Source organism: Apium graveolens, chromosome 6 (genome assembly GCF_009905375.1).
Source record: "Apium graveolens cultivar Ventura chromosome 6, ASM990537v1, whole genome shotgun sequence".
Classification (NCBI taxonomy): Eukaryota; Viridiplantae; Streptophyta; class Magnoliopsida; order Apiales; family Apiaceae; genus Apium; species Apium graveolens.
In genome coordinates this window covers 169,955,057-169,978,796 of record NC_133652.1, presented here as the reverse complement: position 1 = coordinate 169,978,796, position 23,740 = coordinate 169,955,057, and the positions used below count along the sequence as shown (strand labels likewise).

Below are 23,740 nucleotides of genomic sequence, written 5' to 3'. Positions count from 1 at the left end.
TATTCACCCGCACATTTGTTCGTTAAATCGTCACACGCGGTCAGATGCGCATTTCAGAAATGCTTATTAAATTGACAAAATTTTATGTTATTAGTATTTAATTATCTTGAAAATTTTAGTATTTATTTGGTAATTTCCCCGAATAAGTTTAACCGCAGATTGTTCGATAAAATGCATAATGCGAGATAAAACTCGGGCCTTCGGAGATTACAAGGACACGTGTCAAATTTTATAAAAGAATTTTAACACGTATCCGGTCTAATTGATACATGTAGGCTCGACATAACTATCAACTGCATGTTACTAATTCATTTCCTAATTTCTTACATTAATTCCTTAATCTCTTTCTATTCTATCTCTCTTATCATCTCTCTCAATCTCTCCTCTCAGTCTCTCTCTCTCGCGAATCTCTTTGTTTCTTGTTCCAGTCGTTCCTCTTTCCTTTTTTTCCCCGTTGCTTCCCTGTGTGTCGCCGTTTGCTTATCCCCGGTGCATTTTTCTGGCTACTCGGGTCATTCTGTTTCTCTGATATACATACACACGTATGTGCATATATATGTGTGTGGTAATCTGTGTGAGTTATGTATGTGGTGGCTGCTTGATTACCTGTTGATTGTTCCGATCGGTTTGGTGGTTTTTGGTGGCGTGTATGTTGCACACGCGAGTGTGCATATATGTGTGTAGTCTGTGTTATTGCATGTATAGTAAATTAATTTATTATTTTACTAATTTTTAATTCTTTTTCATGCAGAAAATTATTTGATTGATATTTGTGAAATAAATTTCATGTGGGAATTATTAATCATAATCAGTGGAATTTGTTTGGAAACCCGAATTATTCAGGCACCGACAAATTTTGCCGCCGTCAGCAATGAGCCTCGGTGAGCTGACGATGGACGGTGATGATTTTAATCTGAGTCTGCAATAAATAAATAAATAAAATTAGTTTGTACTTTTGGTTTTTTGGACAAAATAGTTATTTAGAAAAATATTGTGATTGGATTGAATTGATTGGTTTGATTGAATTGCAAGTCTATTATGTTTCGACGGGTAGTCCAATAAATAGAGGAATCGCTACCCAATTTTCGAAAAAAATTATTTTAAATACGAGAAGCGTATTTTATTATATTAAAATTTTACTACTATCGCAAGTATTGATTATGTGAATATCGATAAAAATATTATTATCCGTGACTTGGTGAAATATTTTGCAAGATAGAAACCAACTCTAATCTATGGAATCGATATATATTTTATAAATGTAACTCCAACCGAGATGTGAGCGCGTGAAACCTTATGTTCTGTATGTTATAATATTGTATATTATATGAGTCAGGTTTATTAGATTGGGTTAGTTAGAAATCGAGGATATCAAGCATGTCATAATAACTAATTAGGGTATTCTGTTACTGTAGATCCCAGTTGAGGTTTACGAGGACTAAAGACAAACTAAAGAAGTTACCCTAGGAATTTCTGAGAAAGCGTTGCAAGGAAAGTACCCCTGACCATACTTTTATGGTTCAGTATATATGGATAAACTGTTGTTTTATTTTCAAACAGGAACAAAAACGTTTTAAGTTACGTATCCTCTGTAGTCATAATTATTTGTTTAAATCCTGTTTTGGGGAAAAGTAACTTTGAAAAGGTACCCATCTCCAACTGAAAATGAATTTTGAACAAAGTTTATGTGTGCTGTTGAATAAACTGTTTTAAATTGAGATAGGTACAAATGATTTGAAAATTAGGTAAAAAAGGATCAGATATTGGAAGAGGTTGCGTAAAAGGCTAGAGTGGGCCAGGTTGGTTGCGTGAGAGGCTAATTCAATTACGCGCACTATTCAACTGATTAGTCCAGCATGTCAGGGACCTAGCTAGTCTCTGAGTTTCGGAACAGGTAATTGTAGGATTTCCATGGGAGCTATTCAGTGCCGATGGGGTGATCAGCTGTCTTCACACTTGAATGTCCAATACATATCTGATTTGGTTTTGTGGTTCCCATAACGAAACAAGTGATTTGATACATTTGAGTTACAAATGTGAATAGCATGCTAAAATTAGACTATGGTGTTTACACTGCACACATCTATGTTTTGTTTTATAAAGAGCATGCTAGTCTGTGAGTTGCTATAATAAGTTAGTATGTCAGACTTCTAAATAAATGGTTGTTGTAATAGTAAATAGTTTAAATCATACTTGAACCTGGAAAAGATCTTGGTATTGGGGTTGTGATATTGTAGTAATAATAATCTAGTAATTTATAATTGTGGTTTGATATGATTACTGACGTCAACTCCTGACCCCGGGGTTGAGGCCGTCGCAGTTGGTATCAGAGCTACAGGTTTAAGTCCCTGATTTAAGTTAGGAATTGAGTCATTATATATAAGTCAGCAACTCACATAGAGGAACGAGTTTAAGAGTCTAGTCGAGGGTTTCGAAGGCATGACCCTGGCATCTAATGATGCTTTGATGAACTGCCCTAACCTTCTATTATATTTACCTTGTATATATAGTATTGGCAGCGTCCCATATAGATTTCTAGTTCTCCCTCTCGAGAGAGCGAGTTTGATCATGAGAGTTCGGATTCTGAGCAAACCCATGATGTCTTAGATGGAGAGAAACCAGTATCATCCCCATCTGTCACTTATTCCATGCCTTGTAATGTTGCTGGACCGAGTATGCGACCTCGGTGAGTTCAGATAGTATGTTATGATAATAGTCAGCGGTGGCTATGACAACCAAGTTTTGTTGTGTGTGGATTAATACTGTTGTTGTATTTTGAACCCTTATACGCACTCTTTAAGTTACACTTTGTTTTCCAGAATGTTAGTATATCTCCTAATAAGTTGCTTGTTTCCCGTAAGAAGGTCAAACTCGAAGTAAGCAAACCCAAGGTTGTGTTGATTCCATTATAACCTAGATTCTCCTCCCTACCCATTAATTTTCTATTTAAATATTATTTCCATCCTCAGTAATTCTATTGGGTGATTGAGGCAGATAATGCACATGATTTGACTATTTATTTTTGTGATAAAAGGTCAGGTGGGATGCCACCTAATTATGTGTTGTAAACTATATGGTACTAAGACTGGTCGTCTTATGTACTTATATGGTTGCTCTCAGTCATATTTTCATATTCTTAACCTTTCCTTTCGTTACAATTGATTCATTGATTTCAAAATTCCATCCGCTACTCTTTGGAAATGAATTTCAATAGTAACCTCTGTAGTTAGATAGTCCTAGTTATAGAGATTAAACCAAAGTTGACTGTCAGAGGAATAAAAGCTTTATATCAAGTTTTTATTTCAGAAAAAAGCAACAGAGAGGATTCAGGATCTAATGGCGACGGTTGCAGCCTTAGAAAAGTTAATTCAGTGATTGGCGAGTCATTTGTAGGTGATAGAAAATCACTTTAGAGGAATGGTTGGTTGAAACTCAGGCTAGTATGCCAGTAGAGTCCAGAGTTCCTTAAGTTTGACTTGATTTACTAGTTTGCTCTATGTAGTTTATTTCTGATATAGCCAGCCCAGTTTTGTTGTGTATCGGATTATTTTAGCTATTGTATTTTAAGTAGTGATGAAAATTTAATCAGTTGTTGTTGTATTGAGAAGCTATACCTGAAATTTAGTATTTTTAAATTCCATTCTTCCTGCATTGTTGTTTTTACTTCCGTTATTGTTGCTATTATTGCTAATATTGATAATCTAGATATCTTTTATAAGTGGACCCCGATAATAAAGACATGGGTATTTTTTCTGGGTAGCATTTTCCTAATACAGGGCACCGTTTAAACAGTGATATTTTCTATCATACATTCTCTTTATGTTTTTGAATAAATCCACTACTATATTTCAGAAAAATGCCACTCCAGAAAGCTACCAAGTCTAAAGAAAATAGCAGTAGTTTTGTTGGGGGTCCAGTTATAAATGAAATTTTAGATTTGTTGTGCCAACAGATGAATCTATTGGCCCAAAAACAACAACAATTCCAGAAACAACAATAACAACAACAACAGTTAATCCAGCAAAGACAGCAACAGATTCGGCAGCAACAGATTCGGCAGCAGCAACTTCAGTTGCAGCAACAACATCAAAGAGTGAACCATACCGTTAATTTTAAATCCTTCCAGAAGCTAACCGCCAGGGAAAAAGGAAGTAATAAACGAATATTGGGGGTTGTGGAAGAAAAACAAGACCAAGGGGGATCTAGTCTAAAGTTTCAAACAAATTTTGGAAGGAATAGGGATAGGGGATTTAGAAGACAAAACCTCTCTCAGAACCATGCTAGTAACACCTCAATCAGTTCTAATCAAGTCAAGTCGGTTAGGTCACCAATATCAGAGTGTAAGCAATATGGTAAAAGGCATGGCGGAGGGTGCAAAACAAATATTGAATGTTTCAAGTGCGGACGGAGAGGACACATTGTGAAAGAGTGTAAAGTGGAAAATCCAAGGGTCACCTGTTATAATTGTGGCAAGGTAGGACATCTTACCAAGAACTGTAGGAGTATTTCTCAAGGTAGTATGGGAGGTAGTGCATCGAAAGGGCCGACATCCAGTACACTTAAGGTTAGGACTTTTAAGATGATAAAAAGGTCAACTGCTCAAAATTTCCGATGTGGTAGCAGGTACACTCTTCCTTAATTTCATACCTTTAAAGTATTAAATGACTCTGGAGTATCTAAGTTATTTATATGTGGGTAGAATTTATTTAATGTTGGGATATTTAAACGAAACCTTAATTATAGAAGGGGCAAATCAAGATAAAGAACCTGTAAATCAGTTCTGTCCTAGATTCCCTATAGAATTCATTGGACATTCTTTTACGACCGGATTAATACCTTTGGAGTTAGGAAAATTTGATATAATCTTAGGGGTAGATCGGTTGTCCCGATGTTTACAGAAGCCAATATTAAGGTGAGTTTCCAAGGGCAGAAGAAAGATAAGAAGTTCTTTCAATCATGCGAGCAAAGGAGTTATTAAGACAAGAAAATAAGGCATATCTAACACATAGTAGATATTAAGAAAGAAGCACCTAAGTTGAAAGAAGTTACGGTAGTAAATGAATTCCCAGAAAATTTCCTAGATGAATTACCAAGACTACGCTTAGACCGTGAGATAGAATGTTTCATTGATTTAGTAACCAGAGCCGAATCATAGTCAAGAGCTCCATGCCGTATGGCTCCAGTATGAAAGAAGTAATTAGCTAAGTAACTTTAGGAATTATTGAACAAATGAGTGTTCAAACCAGGTGTATCTCTGTGGGATACACCAGTGTTGTTTATAGAGAAGGATGTAAATATGAGATTATGTACCGATTATCGGAGGTTTAATAAGTTGACAATTAGGGATAAGTAACCCCTACCTAGAATTGATGATTTATTTGACCAGCATAAGGAAGCGTGTTGTTTCTCGAAGATTGACCTAAGATTGAAGTATCATCAGTTGAATGTTAAGCCTGAAGACCAGAACCGTGCCTGAGATTTGTAGTGCCATGTTCAAAATTTTAAAAAGTGCCCTACTAAATTTCTAATTTTTTTACATGAAATTATTAAAAATTACAGTTTATAAATAAAATATAATATTTAAATAAAAAATAATTTTATGTCATAATCAAATTTAACTAAAAAATAGTTATATATGTAAATTTTAATATATTATGCTATATTGTAGAAATTAAATATTTATTTTAAAGAAATAAGTTATACATGTGGCTTATAATATATTATTTTCTACAAAAGTAAGATATAATATTTATTAACAAAAAATAGTCAAATAAAAACATATTTATACATAAACTTGTAATTTAGATATTTTCAACCGTTTATTTAATTTATTTTATACTAAATTGACTTGTTTCATATAGCATATACATTAAAATGGATATATTTAAGATGAATAATATATCTGAAATTTGAATCATCATTTCAATGGCATAATAATGTATATATTGTCACCAATAAAAAGTAAATGTATATAATCATATTAGTTAAATATAAATTTTTCATTAAATTTGGTAGTTTACCTCGCCAAACTAGAGCGTTGTAGGTGATTTACAATGCAATTTTTGCTTTTAAATGATTTTTATATTATTATTTTTAGAATTAATGTAACTTATTCAAAATAATAATTTAAAATTATTTAAATGTATAATATTTTTCAAATATTTTTCATTTACAAATTTTCACTATTAAAAAATTATATTTTTTAACTAAACATTCTTTTTCCTACATTAGTATACATATTATACATTTGTTTATGAAAAAATATAAAAATGTGTCCCGCCATATTTGAGGGCCCTGTGCAATGGCACCACTCGTACGCACGGCTCTGCTGAAGACATACAAAAGACTGCATTTGAAAACCAGATATTATGAGTTTCTAATATTGTCAATTGGATTAACAAACATACTAGTTGCCTTATAGGTTTAATGAATAGATAAGGATTACTTGGATAAGTTGTAATTGTATATATTAATAACATCCTCATCCATTTAAGGACTAAGGAAGACCATGCCGAATACTTGGAGATTTCTTTCCGAAGATTGGGAAAGAAGCAACTGTGTGCTAAGTTCAAGATATGAATTCTGGTTGGAACTGATTAAGGATTCCGATTGTTCTATTAATAACCACCCCGGTAAGGTCAATGTAGTGATAGACTCCTTGAGTAGAAAAGAAATATTGAATGTGACTAAGATCACTGAGAAGTTGGCGAAAAAATTGGAAAAGTATGAGATTGAAATACAAGTACCAGAAGATAATAAGGAGCAATTATATGAACTAGTATGTTTGCCCGCTACGCTTGGCGTTTAATTTTTATTTTATTTTTACTTTTATTTATGTATATTAATCTTAAAATGCTTGGTGGGAAATTAAAGAAAATATTTGCAAAATTTTATTTGGATCCAATTCGAATAACATGTGAATTTCATGAAATTAAAATTTATGAATTCATAATAAATCTATGATATCAAAATGAATAGATTGAAACAATATTATAAATTCTTATATAACATGGAATTTATGATTAAAATTGTATTTCTTTTATTTAATTTTATTACTCTTCATTTATATCATTAATTTAGTGCAAATGACAATATATAAGAGGTTGTAGATTAGATTTTAAGATACAATTTTATCATATCCAGAACTTGTACACAACACAATTTACCTTTAAATGTGAATTGTTATTCAACCTTTTTTATAAGAATAAAATGCAAAATAAGTAATGATTTCATCTTAATCAGAATTTTATTACAAACACGTATCAGACCTCAGAATTTTAATTAAGAAATAAATACCGTTTAATTGAACATTTATTTTGTACAATAAATCGTTATTGAAAATGATTGAAAGATCCTATAAACTTTTAATTAACTATTAAAATATGCATTAGTTTATTAGAACTATTAATTAAAATATTTGTATATGTTATAAAAATAAATTTAATCAGCAGTGGCATGAAAGCCAGAAGTGCTTAATGTGCAGTAGGAGCCAACCCCCTCCTTGGATCATCCATTTCCCAAATCTACACTGTTTTTAGTTAAGGGTACCGCACTGATTACAATTACGATCCCCCCATAATACCCTAATAAGCAATGCCAATAACGTAGTTATCATACATGCGACTGACGCGGATCCAAAATAAAATTTTGAAGAAATAAAATTTGAACTTAATTTATCTCTAAAAAGATTCAACACATAAAGATTATTATAATTTATAAATAATCACAATATTTGAAATTACATAACATAGACAGATTATTATAAATAATCACAATATCAAGTCTATCCCTGATGAGTCTGTATTTCTTAGCACTCTTAACAAAGTTTTAAATCAAATGACGAATTGCTTTCTCGAGAGAAACTTGTTGGTCATGAACTTTGGAGTTTGGATGGTAAGACCAATTGCAATACACAAACTAAGAATCACTTTGTAACCATCAAGAACACTATGCACCAGCTGTGATTTCTCATAATGTACCACTGCCGATGATTCCAATATCCCATAATGTACCACTGCATTTACTCTAGGCTTTTCCAATTCAATCACCTTTATTTGCTCATTAGCAGCTCCAGTGCTACAAAATTAAAAATATAGTTGATAATTAGCATGAATTTAACAATGTCAGTTCACTTGAAATTCTTAAACATGTGATAATTAACTTGAACTTAAAAATATGTACACAATTCCTGACACTTGAATTGAACGCTGACAGTTGAATTGAATGCTCATTTGAACAACTATCGACACTCTTTATAGACAGAAAACTCACAGTTCTTACTCAATTTTTTGTGAGCACCATCGATGTTCTCTTAAAAAAGAAATTCTGAGCTCCATTGGCATTGAACTCCATTTTAGGTAAAGTTTTACAGTGCATTAAAGTTATCGTTTGGGTGACCCTGTAAAAATACTTTTTGGTTATAGTGCACAAACTTGCAAGTTATAAGAATACTATTTATCATGTACCTCAAGAGTTTCAAGGAGAACATAATATCATTTTAGTATTGCAAAGTACAAAACACACATATACTAATGAATTAAACTTAACACAAGATATCAACATAGCAAAACATAAGCACATCACTGAAAACTAAATAAAAAGTGAACATACACAATAGCATCAAGTTCCAATTCCAAAACACCTTAAACTTCTTCATTTATCAAGAACTGTCATTTTTTACTCAGCTACAATTAATCAAATGTAATAAATAAATAATTAGCAACTCCCAAAAGTAGAATCTCAAATTCTCAAACAGAAAGACGTAATTAGATTATCATACTAAAAAACTTTCGCAAATGTAAACCACTACTACTTGAATATGCAACAACAGTATCATTGTAATGTGCAACTCTTTATTAATGTAATAAAGATAAGATACCAAGATTAACATATATTTATAAACATGACAAAGTGACTACACAACTTTTATATAAATAAGCTTTTGTATTCATTGAGTTTTGATATCATACAACTTCTACTTTCATCTCATAATGTAAATAATGTATTTATATAGAATACGGGATAACATATTATAAGAAAATCAAAATGGTTAAAAGAAATAAAGAAAATTTCACATATAAAGGAAATAATTCTCTATGACATTATATTAAATAATTGGTGACAAACTAATTTCAAATTCAGTGAGATACCAATAATACAATCATGAATATAAAAACACCAAAAGTTAGCTGCTTGCATTATCCTGTCAAAATATATTCAGATAAAAAGTTAAAGAGTATACCTGTTATCACGAAAAACATGTCAAGCGCACGACTTGCAAAACCAACTCATATATATACGCATCTCATCAAATCCTCGTCCCAAAATTCTAACAGAACTTAATCAAACAGTTGCACTACATTAAACCACAATGAACGACATCATCACATAAGTCATACATATAAAAGAAATTAACAAATTAAAGAGGGGGTTGGATGAACTAACCAGTTTAGTTCGTCGGAGTATGAACACTGTACTTGAAATCACCCAAATATTATAAACAACCTGTAATCAAATTTAAAAGTGAAAACAAAATATATATCACAAATTATATAATACAAAAGCATTAAAAATTTATACAACATGATTTGAAATATACGCAGGAGAAAAGTTGAAAGAAGAATAAGAGAAAATGTTTAACAGTGATTTTGAATTTGAAAAGAAAGATAAGGGTGATATAAAAGAATGAATTTGAAATTTAAATTATGTGATGGGTATGTTTTTGAAAAACGCTCATGTCTGTCCTATGTCTAATGTGTGTATGCATAAAACAAAACAGCATCACGTGATTTTGACTAGTGGGATAAAAATATGAGAGTTTCAGTGGCATTTTTTGTAATTAAATAGCAACTTTTAGGGTAGGGGTGTAAAAAGAACCTTCAAATGTGGATTCAGGATTTATCATACAGATAGATTAAAAAATGGTTAAGGTTTGTCAGACAACTGCAAGACTATCCCAGCCAGGAAATCTAAGTAAGAACGATCCTCTACGGCTCTGAATGGTCCACTGACTATGGAGGTCTATTAATCACGCTCCGGTCTTGCAGTCATGTTTCATCCACCAGACTTGGTCACCTGTCTCCTTAGAAATCAAGGATACAGAGATACGATTACTATAGAATAGATCCTGTTCAAGCAAGGTCCGAACGAGGTAATAGATCAAGGATTAGATAGTTTAACTGAAGAGGAAATTTGTACTCAAAAGGACAGCAGAGGTGTGTTTGGATTTTTCCTCTAGAGCACGAATTCCAATGTGACTAAGCTGAAGAATGAGATATATCGGAAAGCCCCAATTCTAGGTTTTTTAGCCACCCTGGAAGCACTAAAATGTACCGAGATCTGAGGGAGAACTTTTGGGTGGCTAGGAATGAAAAAGGAAATAGCTGATTGGGTTGGTAAATGTCACACTTGCCAAATATTAAAGGCAGAATCAAAGGCCAAGTGGATTGTTGCATCCCCTGGGGATTTCACAGTGGAAATGGGAAGGGATTGTAATGGATTTTATAGTAGGATTACCAAGGACTAAATCGAATCATGATGCTATTTGGGTGATTATTGATATATTGGCAAAGTATGAACATTTCCTCCCTATCAATGAAAAGTATTCTTTGGATAAACTAGTGAAGTTGTATTTGGATGAAATTGTGACCAAACATTGAATCCCTGTTTCGATTGTGTCGGATCGAGACCCAAGATTTAACTCAAAATTTTGGATGAAATTCTAGGATTGTTTGAGCACTAAGTTAAAAATGAGTACCGCTTATCTTTCCCAGACAGACGGTCAAAATGAAAGGACGATCCAGACGATAGAGGATATGTTGAGACTATGTGCTTTGGATTTTAAAGGAAACCGGGATGATTATCTGCCATTGATTGAGCTTTCCTATAATAATAGTTATCATGTCAGTATAGGAATGCCACCCTACAAAGCCTTGTATGGGCGTAAGTGTAGATCCCTACTTTATTGGGACGAAGTGGGGAGAAAAGAAGTTGTTAGTTCTTGAGTTAGTCCCGCTGCTTCCCTGTGTGCGGCCGTTTGCTTATCCCCGGTGCATTTTTCTGGCTACTCGGGTTATTCTGTTTCTCTGATATACATACACACTTATGTGTATATATATGTGTGTGTGGTAATCTGTATGAGTTGTGTGTATGGTGGCTGCTTGATTCACTGTTGATTGTTCCGATCGGTTTGGTGGTTCCTGGTGGCGCGGGTGTTACACGCACGTGTGTGCATATATGTGTGCAGCCCGTGTTATTACGTGCATAGTAAATTGGTTTATTATTTTATTAATTTTTAATTCCTTTTTATGCAGGAAATTACAGTGATATTTGTGAAATAAATTTTCTGCGGGAATTATTAATCCAAATCGGTGGAATTTGTTTGGATACCCGAATTATTCGGGTACCGACAAATTTTGTCGCCGTCAATAATGAGCCTCAGTGAGCTGACGATGGACGGTGATAATTTTAATCTGAGTCCTATAATAAATAAATAAATAAAATTAATTTTTACTTTTGGTTTTTCGGACAAAATAGTTATTTAGAAAAATATTGTGATTGGGTTGAATTGATTGGTTTGATTGATTTGTGAATCGATTATGTTTCGACGGGTAGTCCAATAAATAAAGGAGTCGCTGCCCAATTTTTGGAAAAAAATATTTTAAATACGAGAAGAGTATTTTAATATTTTAATTTTAATATTATCGTAAGTATCAATTATGTGAATATCTATATAAATATTATTATCCGTAACTTGGTGAAATATTTTGCAAGATAGAAACCAACCCTAATATCTGAAATCGATATATATTTTACAAACGTAACTCTAACCGAGATGTGAGCCCGTGAAACCTTATGTTCTGTATGTTATAATATTGTATATTATACGACTCGGGTTTATTGGATTAGGTTAGTTAGATTATGAGGATATCATGCATGTTAGAATAACTAATTAGGGTATTCTGTTACTGTAGATCTCAGTCGAGGTTTGCGAGGACTAAAGACAGACTACAGAAGCTACCCTATGAATTTGTGAGAAAGCGTTGCAAGGCAAGTACCCCTGACCATACTTTTATGGTTTAGTATATATGAATGAACTGTTGTTTTATTTTTAAATAGGAACCTAAACGTTTTAAGTTACGTATCCCCTCTAGTTATAATTATTTGTTTAAATCCTGTTTTGGGTAAAAGTAACTTCGAAAAGGTACCTATCTCCAACTGAAAATGAATTGTGAACAAAGTTTATGTGTGTTGTTGAATGAACTGTTTTAAAATGAGATAGGTACAAATGATTTGAAAACTGGGTAAAAATGATCAGATATTGGATGAGGTTGCATAAGAGGCCAGAGTGGGCCAACATGGTTGCGTAAGAGGCTAATTCAGTTGCGCGCACTATTTAACTGATTAGTCCAGCATGTCAGGGACCTAGCTAGTCTCTGAGTTCCAGAACAGGTAATTGTAGGATAGCCAAGGGAGCTATTTCGTGTTGATATCCTGATCAGCTTTCTTTACACTTGAATGTCCAATACATATCTGATTTGGTTTTGTGGTTCCCGTAATGGAACAAGTGATTTGATATATTTGAGTTACAAATGTGAATAACATGCTAAAATTAGACTCTAGTGTTTACACATCACACATTTAAGTTTTGTTTTATAAAGAGCATGCTAGTTAGTGATATCCATTTTTTTTTGTTTTGACAGAGATTTACAATGATTTACAGATTACTGTTTCATACTGCTTTATAATTCTATTCTTATACCTGTTTAGTATAATCTGTTTTTACTCTGTTATTCATATGTGGTACCGCTGATCAATTATATGCTCACCCTTGCAACCTGTTATATATATATCACAGATGCCTAGGAGACCAGTTCGTCATGTTCAGGGCAGGATTTCAGTGCCACCGGTAGCAGGATCAGTTGAGGTAGTTTTGTGAGGCCTGTTTTAGGTCTGTGAGTTGCTGTAATAAGTTAGTGTGTTAGAATTTTAAATAAATTGTTGTTGTAATAGTAAATAGCTTAAATCATACTTGAACCTGAAAATGATCTTGGTATTTGGGTTGTGATATTGTAGTAATAATAATCTAGTAGTTTATAATTGTGGTTTGATATGATTTGAACGTCAACTCCTGACCCTGGGGTTTAGGCCGTCACAGGGATTCTCCAGTAGTTGAACTTGGAGTTGTGTTATAAGACCAAAGAACCATTGGTAGCTGCTCTGGACAATCTTCTTTCTTTTCCTCCAACTTGGCCTTCAGAGTATGTTTAATGATCTTATTTATGGCTTCAGTCTAGCCATCACTCTGTGGATGATAGACTACAGTAAAGTCCTTTTTGATGTGCAAATCTTCGTAAAGTTTCTTTAATTCCTTGTTGTCAAACTACTTCCCGTTATCAGATATGAGCTTGTACGGAATACCAAATATGCAAACTATGGAATTGAAGACAAAATCTTTGATTTTCTTAGCTGTGATCGGGGCCAATGGCATAGCTTCTGCCCACTTTGTAAAGTAATCAACGACAACACCATATTTTACACCATATTGTCCTTAGGGAGTTCTCCTATAAGATCGATTCCCTGAAGGAATTTACGGATGAGCGGAAGCGTGATATAATAATTATTCCGTAAAAACCATGTATCGCACATATAGAAAAACATATAAATTAGAAAAATGGAGGAATCGTAACCATACCTTGAAAAATCGAAGCTTTATAAAACCGGTTGCTAGCAGTTGCTCCTCAGTGTGTGAAGCACTCTACCGGTATTCACCAAGAATGATCTTCTTCGATGAAGCTTTTTATAAAACCAAGCTTTTATAAAATGGAGTTTTTGGGAGAGAGAGAGGAAGAAGATGGAGGCTAGGGTTTTCACAAAACCAAGTATATGTTTAGAATGAGCCATCTCATTCTATTTATAGGGCTCTCCTAGGATTTTATAATATATCATTATATATATATATATTAGCCCCACATTTTATCTTTATAAAATGCTTTAATAATAATTAAAACTATTTTAATAATTATTTCTTTTTCTAAACTATTTAGAAAATAATTCTCTCTCTCATTATTTCATCAAAGAAAATATTCTTTTATGGTGTGACCTTGTAGGTTCAATATTATGCCGTAGTAGAAATAAATAATAATAAACTTTTATTAATTATTTACATGAATAATAAATTTCACTAAATATAATTAACTGATTAATTATATTTATTATACATCGTGAGTGATGCTTCTCAACATATCGCGACTATCCGGATAATATAAATTCACTACTTAGAATACCAAGAACCTGTCAATGACTAGTTACCGTACAATGAATTCCTTCTACCCTTACAATATCCTGATTAAATACAAGGCATGGATCTCGTGTCAGGCCTATCAAATTTAATCATATGATTTCTTATTCATAATGCAAAGTTCATATTAATGCAAATTAGAAACTCCTTTCTAATTTCATACACTCTGGCCAGAGATTCCAGAACTCGCATTGTAACACCCCCAAATCCGGGGTCGGGGATTCGGGTTGTCACGAGTTCCATTTCCCTTATCAATACTTAATCTTAACAGTCAACCAACTACTGAGTAATGTGACCCCACAATATACACATACACACACCACAAGTTATAGTCTCAGAGATGAATACCAAAAGTAACACAAGTCATTTTATTCCACAGTTATAAACCGTTACACCTTAAAAGGGTTTCTGAATAAATTTACATTTCTTTGCCATTATTACAATTCATATAGATACATAAGTCTGGTACATCAGAAGTTGAAAGCCTAGCCTATTGGTAATTTCTACCTCAGCTATGGCGGCATCAACGCTTCCAGAAAACTGCGGAACATTTCCTAACCGCTTGCGAATTGGAAGCTTGGTCCTGTTCATCTTTTCTATCTGTTGTTGTGTGATGAAAGAAGAAAGCAAGGGTGAGCAACAAGTCCACCGAAATAATATATATAATAATTAACAATATATGAGCATTCTCATAGTACTCATGAAAGTCTTGGTTACGCAGATATGAACCAAGTTTGATATCTTAATGCTACCAAGTCGCAAAATATTCAGTATATATGTGTATATATACTTTTCACAATCTTGGAAATCCTCTGACATGTATAATATACACAAAGTTCGAGTTTATAACTGTATAAAAATATCGTTGCAAGGTGATCTCATATATCTAACCTTCTCTCAACGTTTTTCTGAAAATCTTTGACATGCACAAGATAATCATTTACTAGATATAAGTTTAAAAGATGAAGTTACAAGATACTACAATATACTTATATCTTTTCCGAATACTACTTGAACTACCACCGTTCAAGGTATAATCTGTGTCAAAAGTTCATCACATAGATGAGACTACAAGATATGATTTGAATAGATTCAATCCTTGAAATATCATTCAAAAGAAATGAAGTTACGAGATACTTCATTAAGTCCCGATATATATATCCATATATATATATATATATCTTACATTTCCTGAAAACCTCTGTCATGTAAAGTATGAACAGAGTTGTAATATCCAATGAATTTGGAAAGAAAAGAATTTTGGCATAAACCCGATATCTTGCTGATCAGGCAAAGATACCAATAAGTAACCTTTTCTACTGTAGATGGATGAATTCCTCGCCGGTCATCACCTTGGCCGCATTAGGACCTCGCGCTAGACCGTTACCCGGCCACTCACGCGTGGATGGACTGTCACCCAGCCTCTTACACCTTCATAGACCGTACCCCGGTCTGTCGCTTATGCCGACTCAATTAGATGGACTTACTTCCCGAACGTTGGGCAAGTAATCAAATTGTTTTCTCAAAACAGCAACCTCGTTGCGAATATAAAATACACCACAGAGCCGGATCCATAAGATTTTGAGCGAGTATTTAAATCCCCTTCGAAAGGAAGATCTTAAATATAAAAATGAGTTTTGGGATCCGCTCAAACTTTTAAAATTCAATTTGAAGACTCGAAAACATTTTTTAAGAATGTTTGGAGTAATGCTGATTTAATGAAATAAATCAGTCCCGATATATTAGAAAATATTTGAATATTATTATTTAAATAATATTCCCAAAAGGATAATCCTTATAAAAATAATTGAAGTAGAAGTTTTAAAACTTATACTTGAAATGAATAATAAATAACCAAAGATATACTTATACGAAAGTACGATCTTTATTTGAATAATCGAAAATAAGTTTGATTATCGAAATATTATTCTTTAATAAAATAAAGAATATTATTTAATAAATAACCGAAGTCATAAGTCCTCAAATGAATATTCAAAATAATATTCATTAAATAAAATAAACGGAGTCTTAAGTCCTCGAATGAATATTCAAAATAATATTCATTAAATAAAATAAACGGAGTCATAAGTCCTCGAATGAATATTCAACTAATATTCATTAAATAAAATAAAGTTATCGAGTAAAACTTATTCGATTAATAGTTTTGAAAACTATATCAATATATATATAAATATATATATATAATATACTCGGGAACATCGACTTCCGGTTTTAGAAAATGTTCACCCTTGGGTCCCCTATACTAAGGGTATACGCAACTACTGCTTATCTCTAGCATAGGTATTATGCAACTTATAAGCAATTGAATCAACAGATATATATCAAGATTACGAAATAGACATGCAAATATACATTATCACATGCTCCAATATATCGCAAGATTTGCTAATTAACCATCATGCATCTATCACAAGATAATGCATATACATATGTATACATCACAACATCAGTATAACGGGTAGAAAACTTGCCTGAGCGACTGGGGGTGATAAATGGCTTGGGACGAGTCTGGTAACCTATAAACAACATATAAGTTAGAATTAAACCAAAGTCGCTTATGAATCTATACTTTAACCAATTAGACTCTAACACTCGCTTTGCGCTCAACGATTCTCTTAAGTCGCTCGAGTACCTTTGGCTCCACCATTTTTAATAAATTAACCATTAAGGGTTTTAAGGCGATTCTTTCACGAGTGCCTTACCAACTGCCTAATACACTTTACATAAATGATTTATACTCCAATTAGTCCTTTAAGGTCTTTAACCTATGTTTCAAAATAAGGCGAGGGGTAATGGTTCGTTCGCGAAACGCCGTTACTTAAAACGGTCGTTTCTCCTAAATCGTAAGTCGGATTCAAACGAACCACATATCAAAACGAAGCTCGTAGCATGAACTATCTAATCATGGCAATGGTCAAAACCTAACAGTGAGTCCTCGGGTCCTGATTGTTAAGAACAAAACAGTCTAAAGTAAATCGGACATTACGACGACTATGTTTACGCGATTACCAATTTTTATCCTACTCTAAATCAACCACTAATCAACCACAATTCAACCATAAAACCAAACTCCATACTTACAATGCTACAACAGCCCCAACAACTCAATATTTCCAAATTTATACTACTTCCCATCATGAACTAAAAGCTTTACTTAAGTTCTTTAACTAATCAACAAGATTTACAACTCCAAACACATCACAAAATCAACACATCTCTAAATACTCAATAATCAATCTTCTCATGAACCATACTAAACACAAAAGCTTTAAATATACAAAAGTAGGGCTAGGGTTTGAGATTATACATTCCTTGGTGAGTAGGAGTAACTACTTAGCTTGGAATCACCCTTGAAAGTCCTTACCCAAGCTTAATCTAAACAAAAACTCAAGAACAAAATTTTAAGTTCTTGAAAAACACTATTCACCCTCTTATTCCATGAATTTTAGGAAGAGATTGTGAAGGAATTTGAAGCTTAAATTTATAGGATAGCTATATCTATGCATAAGGAGTCTTAGATAATTACCTCACTAATTAATGAAGCTTGGAACTTGGATTTTGGTTTTTTTCTTCTTGAAATGGAAAAGAGGCCGAGAGCTTTTCTTGAAGAAAAGTGAAGTCAACTTGTGTTTTGGTGAAATGATTTGTTGGTTGGTTGTTTTTGGCTTTTGTTTTAATTATTTACCTTTTAACCATGGTGATTTTTGTGTGGTTCTTAATCAACCAACAACACACTTCTCTTTGGTCATGCTTAGGTCATCAATCCTATGTCATCTTCCCATGCTTGTTCTCTTCTTATTGGTTTGATGACATCATCCTCACTAATCTCTTTGATTAGCTTCTAATTACTTGGCTAATGACCGCTGATCTGTTATACGGTTCGCTTAACTTTCGTTTTTGTTTATCGTTTGAGGGATCATACCCGGGATCTTATTACTTGGGTTTCCTTAACCTTTCTCAATACATTATATTCCTTTTATGATCCTCTCTTATAATCCTTGAATTTAAATCCTTTTTATCCTGTTACCTTATACTCTATTCTTTCGGTATCTGGTGGATTTTCAGGAAAAATCAAAGTGTTTGAATTTGGATTCTGACGATCTTTACATACACTTATATATCATATAGAGTACTAATAAGATCTCAGAATAATAATAAAAGAACCCCTACATAGTGTGGCATGAAAAGTTTTCTTATTCAGCAATATCAGCAAAAACACTATTAATAAGGGTTACAAAAAGTTCAAAATTTTGGGGTTATTACACGCATACTAAGAATAACATAAGATATTCTCTTCCTATACTGGAAGGGGTAGATCCTCTATTGACGTTAACTATCTCTATACACAAATCCCTATGCCCAGAATAGACCTAATGGATGTCCTTGAGACTAAGGACTAAACCAAAGCACAGTTCATTATATACAAGATAACTTTAACGATCTCAAGTTTAAGGACACTTGTACAACTATCACTCAGTGAATAACTATTGACACGTGAGTAATCTCCATTAGTTGTTCAACTTATCGAGTCATGTTCAGTGAACTTATTCCCTAATAAGCACCTACATACTAGCTATAGTGTCACCACACAAATGCCTATGAGAACAGACATCCTGCTGAAGGGAGCAAGCATAGTATGTACGAATCTTTGCGGATCCACTAACATCCAATTAGTTATCCTATGATCATGAACTGTTTAAGTCTAGAGTTATCATCTTCTAGATCTCGCTATTATAATCCCATTATAATTCTAGAAGCTTTACTCTAAACTATGGAGCATCTTTTTTAAAACACTTTAAATAGATAAAGCCCATAATAAAACCAAAATAAGTCTTTTATTAATATCAATGAAATCAAATAGGAATACAAGAAAGTTCTTCCTAACCCATCATACATGATTGGATTTAGAACAAACACTTTCAATCTCCCACTTGAACTAAAGCCAATCACCCTGGTATCTAATACCCATCTTCTCTTTATGACGATCAAAGTGAATCTGAGACAATGACTTTGTGAGTGGATCTGCTACGTTGTTATGTGTGTCAACTCTCTCAATCTTGACATCTCCTCTTTCAATGATTTCCCTAATCAAATGAAAGCGTTGCAAAACATATTTGGAATTTTTATGAGACCTAGGTTCCTTGGCTTGTGCTATTGCTGCGTTGTTATCACAATACAACACAATAGGCTCCTCAATGCTAGGAACAACTCCCAACTCAGAAACAAATTTCCTCATCCAAACGGCTTCTTTTGCAACCTCACTTGCAACTATATATTCTGCTTCCGCTGTGGAGTCAACCGTTGTAGACTGTTTGGAACTCTTCCAATTAATCACACCACCATTCAAAGTAAACACGTACCTTGACATGGATTTGCTATCATCACTTTCTGATTGAAAACTAGAGTCAGTATAACCCTCTATTTTCAACTTAGATCCACCACCAAAAACAAAAAAAAATATACTTAGTCCTTCGCAAGTACTTAAGGATGTTCTTCACTGCTTTCCAGTGGTCTTCACCTGGATCGGACTGATATCTGCTCGTCACACTAATTGAATAAGCAACATCAGGCCTAGTACATAACATCGCGTACATGATAGATCCTATTGCTGAAGCATAAGGAATCTTACTCATACGCTCTCTTTCCTCAGGTGTCTTATGAGACATCTTTTCGGAAAGGGACACTCCATGGCTTATCGGTATAAGACGATTTATGATGTCAATGTTGTCCATGGCTGGTGGCTTTGTGAAAGCAATTGCTGGCGCAATCACTTTGCTGACTTGGATGTTTAGCATTTTCTGCTCCCCCTCACTCCTTGATTCCCCTTGATTGACTGGGACAATAAAGCTTTTTTTCTCCCCCTTTTTGTTATCAGCAAGTTGAGTAGAGGAAGAGGTTTGTGTTGCCACTAGCTTTTAAAGCAAGTCTGTCTGTTGTGCTTGATGTAAATGAATGGTTGTTTAAGAAGCCTCCATAGCAACCATTATTTTATCCAAGGAATCCACTTGAGTAGCAAGATCTGAGTTCTTCATTAACTGTCTCTTAATATCAATCATAGTTGCTTCTAGAAGTATAGCATCCAATCTTTCAGAAATGTCCTTTTTCATTTGATCAATCTCACTTTTGATGGAAGTGACATCATGATTATGTTGGAAGCCTTGGATTTGTTGTAATTCAAGAGAAGCAATGTCACGCCCCCAAATCCGGGGTCAAGGGATTTGGTCGTCACTATAAAACTTTAATCCAAATCAACCTGTTTAATCAATAAATAAATGCCAGCGGAAGATATTTATCATTTATGACCCGAAACCAATCCAAGATCTTTTAAGGTTACAGTTTTAGAAACATGAATTCCAAATTCCATAAATAATTTTCACTTCATTTTTAAAACTATTTTCAACAAATTCCAATTCAATACTAACCCACTAGTATAACTTCAAAAAGAAGTATACTAGGCCCAACTATAAAATAACAAAAATTATAATATAATATAAACAACTTTTCATAACAGAACTTACACTAGCCCGCAAATCCTAGACCAACAACCTTCTAGGAGCTTCTTCTTTGCTTCTTCGAATTACGCATCTAAACAGCGCAAACTAATCCTCACTGGAGGTTAAATTTAAAAACAGGTAAGTATGAGCGAAAAAAATGCTCAACAAGATCATTATAGCAAATATAGGGTCGTTTTGATATAAAATTGACATCTGCAATTGCGCAGATCATTTTAAAATCATAATTGCTGAAACAGAAAATTTATTAAAGAACCGGATAATTGTTTCTCACTGTATTAAAAACTCTGTTTGATATTTTCGAGCGAAATGATTCAGCAATACTTTGAATCTTGACGAGAATAAAACTCGTAAAGCAATGTTTACGGAAATATCGTAAACAACAATAACATAAAACAATGATTATGGATTGAATCATACACTTTATTCAAAACCAAACTCTTGATATTAATACCTATTTAATTGTCATATCAAATTAGATATCAATACAAACTTTGACGCTCACAACCAACCCGCGCTAAAATATGGAAGTCAACATCAATCATCTATATCAATACCACCTTTGATATTTAACAACTTAAATATCAACATCAATCAGCAACAGAATGAAAACTGTATTTCACCTTTATTCAAAACCAAAACACTCGATAAATCATTTTTCTATGATTTTCAAAACAATTTAATAATTTAGATTGAAATTCTCGAACGACGGTGTGTTGCCACCGGTGATCAGTCGCGGAGCAACAACGGTATGCCGAAACATAACCAGCTAAACAAATGGGGCACCCAAGGGACATATCGGCCTAAAGTTATTATATCCTGTATAATACCTAAAGCTCCGCTGGACCGCCGCCACAGCCTCTTATGTAGTTTTTGATCATCCAATCTTAAAATGTTTTATTGAGAGGGGTTATAATACTCGACACCCTCATAAACTTTTATTCCTCCATTTACTTGGGCAGGAATACTCGCAAAACCAACTCATTTTTCTCAAAACCCAAAACATTTATAGATCCATTCATTTGATAAGTAAAATCACTTAGCTCTTCTGAACATAGAATAGCAGAAGAGTACTTTCATAAACAGAATCATTTAATTCAACGATATATAAAATATTTATCTATTGCGAACTGAGAATAGGAAAAACAATACTTTCATAAGAAGATTTAAAATAAATATCACTTGAACAATAAGTGATAATAGGGATACTTGCCTTTGGGATTTAGTAGTTAGTCACACTCGCAAAGACGCATCTATTCTGACATTCTGTCTTAATATATCACCGTCCTTCTTTTCAACAGTTCATTGATATGTTGCTCCTGCGATTGCTAGAAGCCAGATATCCAATACCATTTCATCCTATTCTTTATCCCACACCTTGTCCTGATCACTCGAACGATCCGTATATATAATTAAAAGATATAATTTAATCGTCTAAACGATAATAACTCGACGAACTGCGCGTCAAAACCCTATCGTCTACCCATACGATACCCCACACATAAATGAAACAGTCAAACACAAGACTCTTGACCCATGTACACACGTAATTCATATAGCTCAAAAGCACATAACTCACGTGTCATATAATTCATATCACATATGCCTCGGTTCGGTGTTTGTTTCCGAAAACTACGTATATTCGTTGTTTTAAAAAATAGGGTAATCAATTATTACTAAAATATCTTGTCCCACCATGTAATTAGATTTCGTAAAAATTTAATTATATATCCTCGTTTGACGTCTCCGATAATCGTAGGTTATGTTCCCGTATTTTCGGAATTAATTTCCCGAAAATCGGGCAGCGTCTCCCTTGTTTATCGGTCTACCCGTCGAGCAATTCGACGTCAAATCACAACAATACTCCAATCAAACCAACAACAATTAATCACAACTCGCAAGCCCAATCACCAATACGATCTTATTATTTATTATTATTATTCGTACTCTTATGTTTTTATTCATATCTTTCTTTTCGCAATTAATTTTACCAACTAATTTTATTTATTTATAATTTAGAACTCAGAATTAATCATCATTGTCCACCGTCGGCTCGCCGAGGCTCATCGCCGACGGTGATAAAATTCGCGGGTTTTCGATTATATCGAACATCCTTCGCGAATTTCATTGATTAACATAATATATTCCCGTAACATATTTTATTTCACAAATCGAAATCAATTAATTAAGTTCCTGCAATAATTAATAGAAGAACAAAAATTCAGCCAAGGAATTAAATAAAATCAGTACGCGCCTATGCGCTGCCAAGACAGGGGGAAGGGAAAGTCGCCTCGTCGGAATCAAGCCGGCGGCAACCAACAACCATACTAAATCACAAGCAGATACACACATGCAATACACAAACACACATCGCACACACATGACACATATATATATACACAGATATACATATATATACCCGAATAAAGAGCCGAACAGAAAAAGGAAGAGTCGCGGAGATGCAGCCGAAAAAAGGCTCAGCGGAAAGCACAACGACAAGAACAGAGATACAGGGGAGGAAGAAAACGGAGGGAGGGAGAGTAGAACAGGAGAGAGAGTGAAAGCAATCGAGAGAAAGAGATCAGGGAGAGGTCGAGAGAGATGGAGCGAGAGAGATGAAGAGAGGAGGCGGTGGTATTGGCCCCGTGTGTATATTTGTGTGGTGTTTTTATCATTTTTTCTTTTTTTTCTTTCTTTCTTTATTTTCGTTGTTATTTCATCTCGTTCTTGAACCGCGAATGTATCATTACGCATCGCTTGCAAAAATTTATCGTAAATATATATATATAATAATTCTAAATACTTCTAAATATTTCTTAAAATCTTCAAATATTGAAAATTAATAAAAATAACATTTTTAAAATATTTTTAAATCACACATCTGCCCCGCATTTAACAATTTAACGAA

At 33.6% G+C, this 23,740-nt stretch overlaps 1 long non-coding RNA gene and 1 other non-coding gene across 3 annotated transcripts; both read right to left on the bottom strand.

Annotated features, from left to right (window-relative positions):
• Nucleotides 1–7,697: 7,697 nt before the first annotated feature.
• Nucleotides 7,698–9,689, bottom strand: LOC141667052 (uncharacterized). 2 transcript variants are annotated; one of them, XR_012552454.1, is made up of 4 exons: nucleotides 9,445–9,689; nucleotides 9,242–9,355; nucleotides 8,272–8,398; nucleotides 7,698–8,076 (listed from the first exon to the last, which is right to left on the bottom strand). It is a non-coding gene; the product is annotated as an uncharacterized LOC141667052 (long non-coding RNA). The 2 variants fall into 2 exon arrangements; XR_012552453.1 differs by having other exon boundaries at nucleotides 8,281–8,398; nucleotides 9,445–9,684.
• A 239-nt stretch (nucleotides 9,690–9,928) lies between these two features.
• Nucleotides 9,929–10,145, bottom strand: LOC141669863 (small nucleolar RNA U3). The gene has a single exon (XR_012554115.1). It is a non-coding gene; the product is annotated as a small nucleolar RNA U3 (small nucleolar RNA).
• Nucleotides 10,146–23,740: the final 13,595 nt, after the last annotated feature.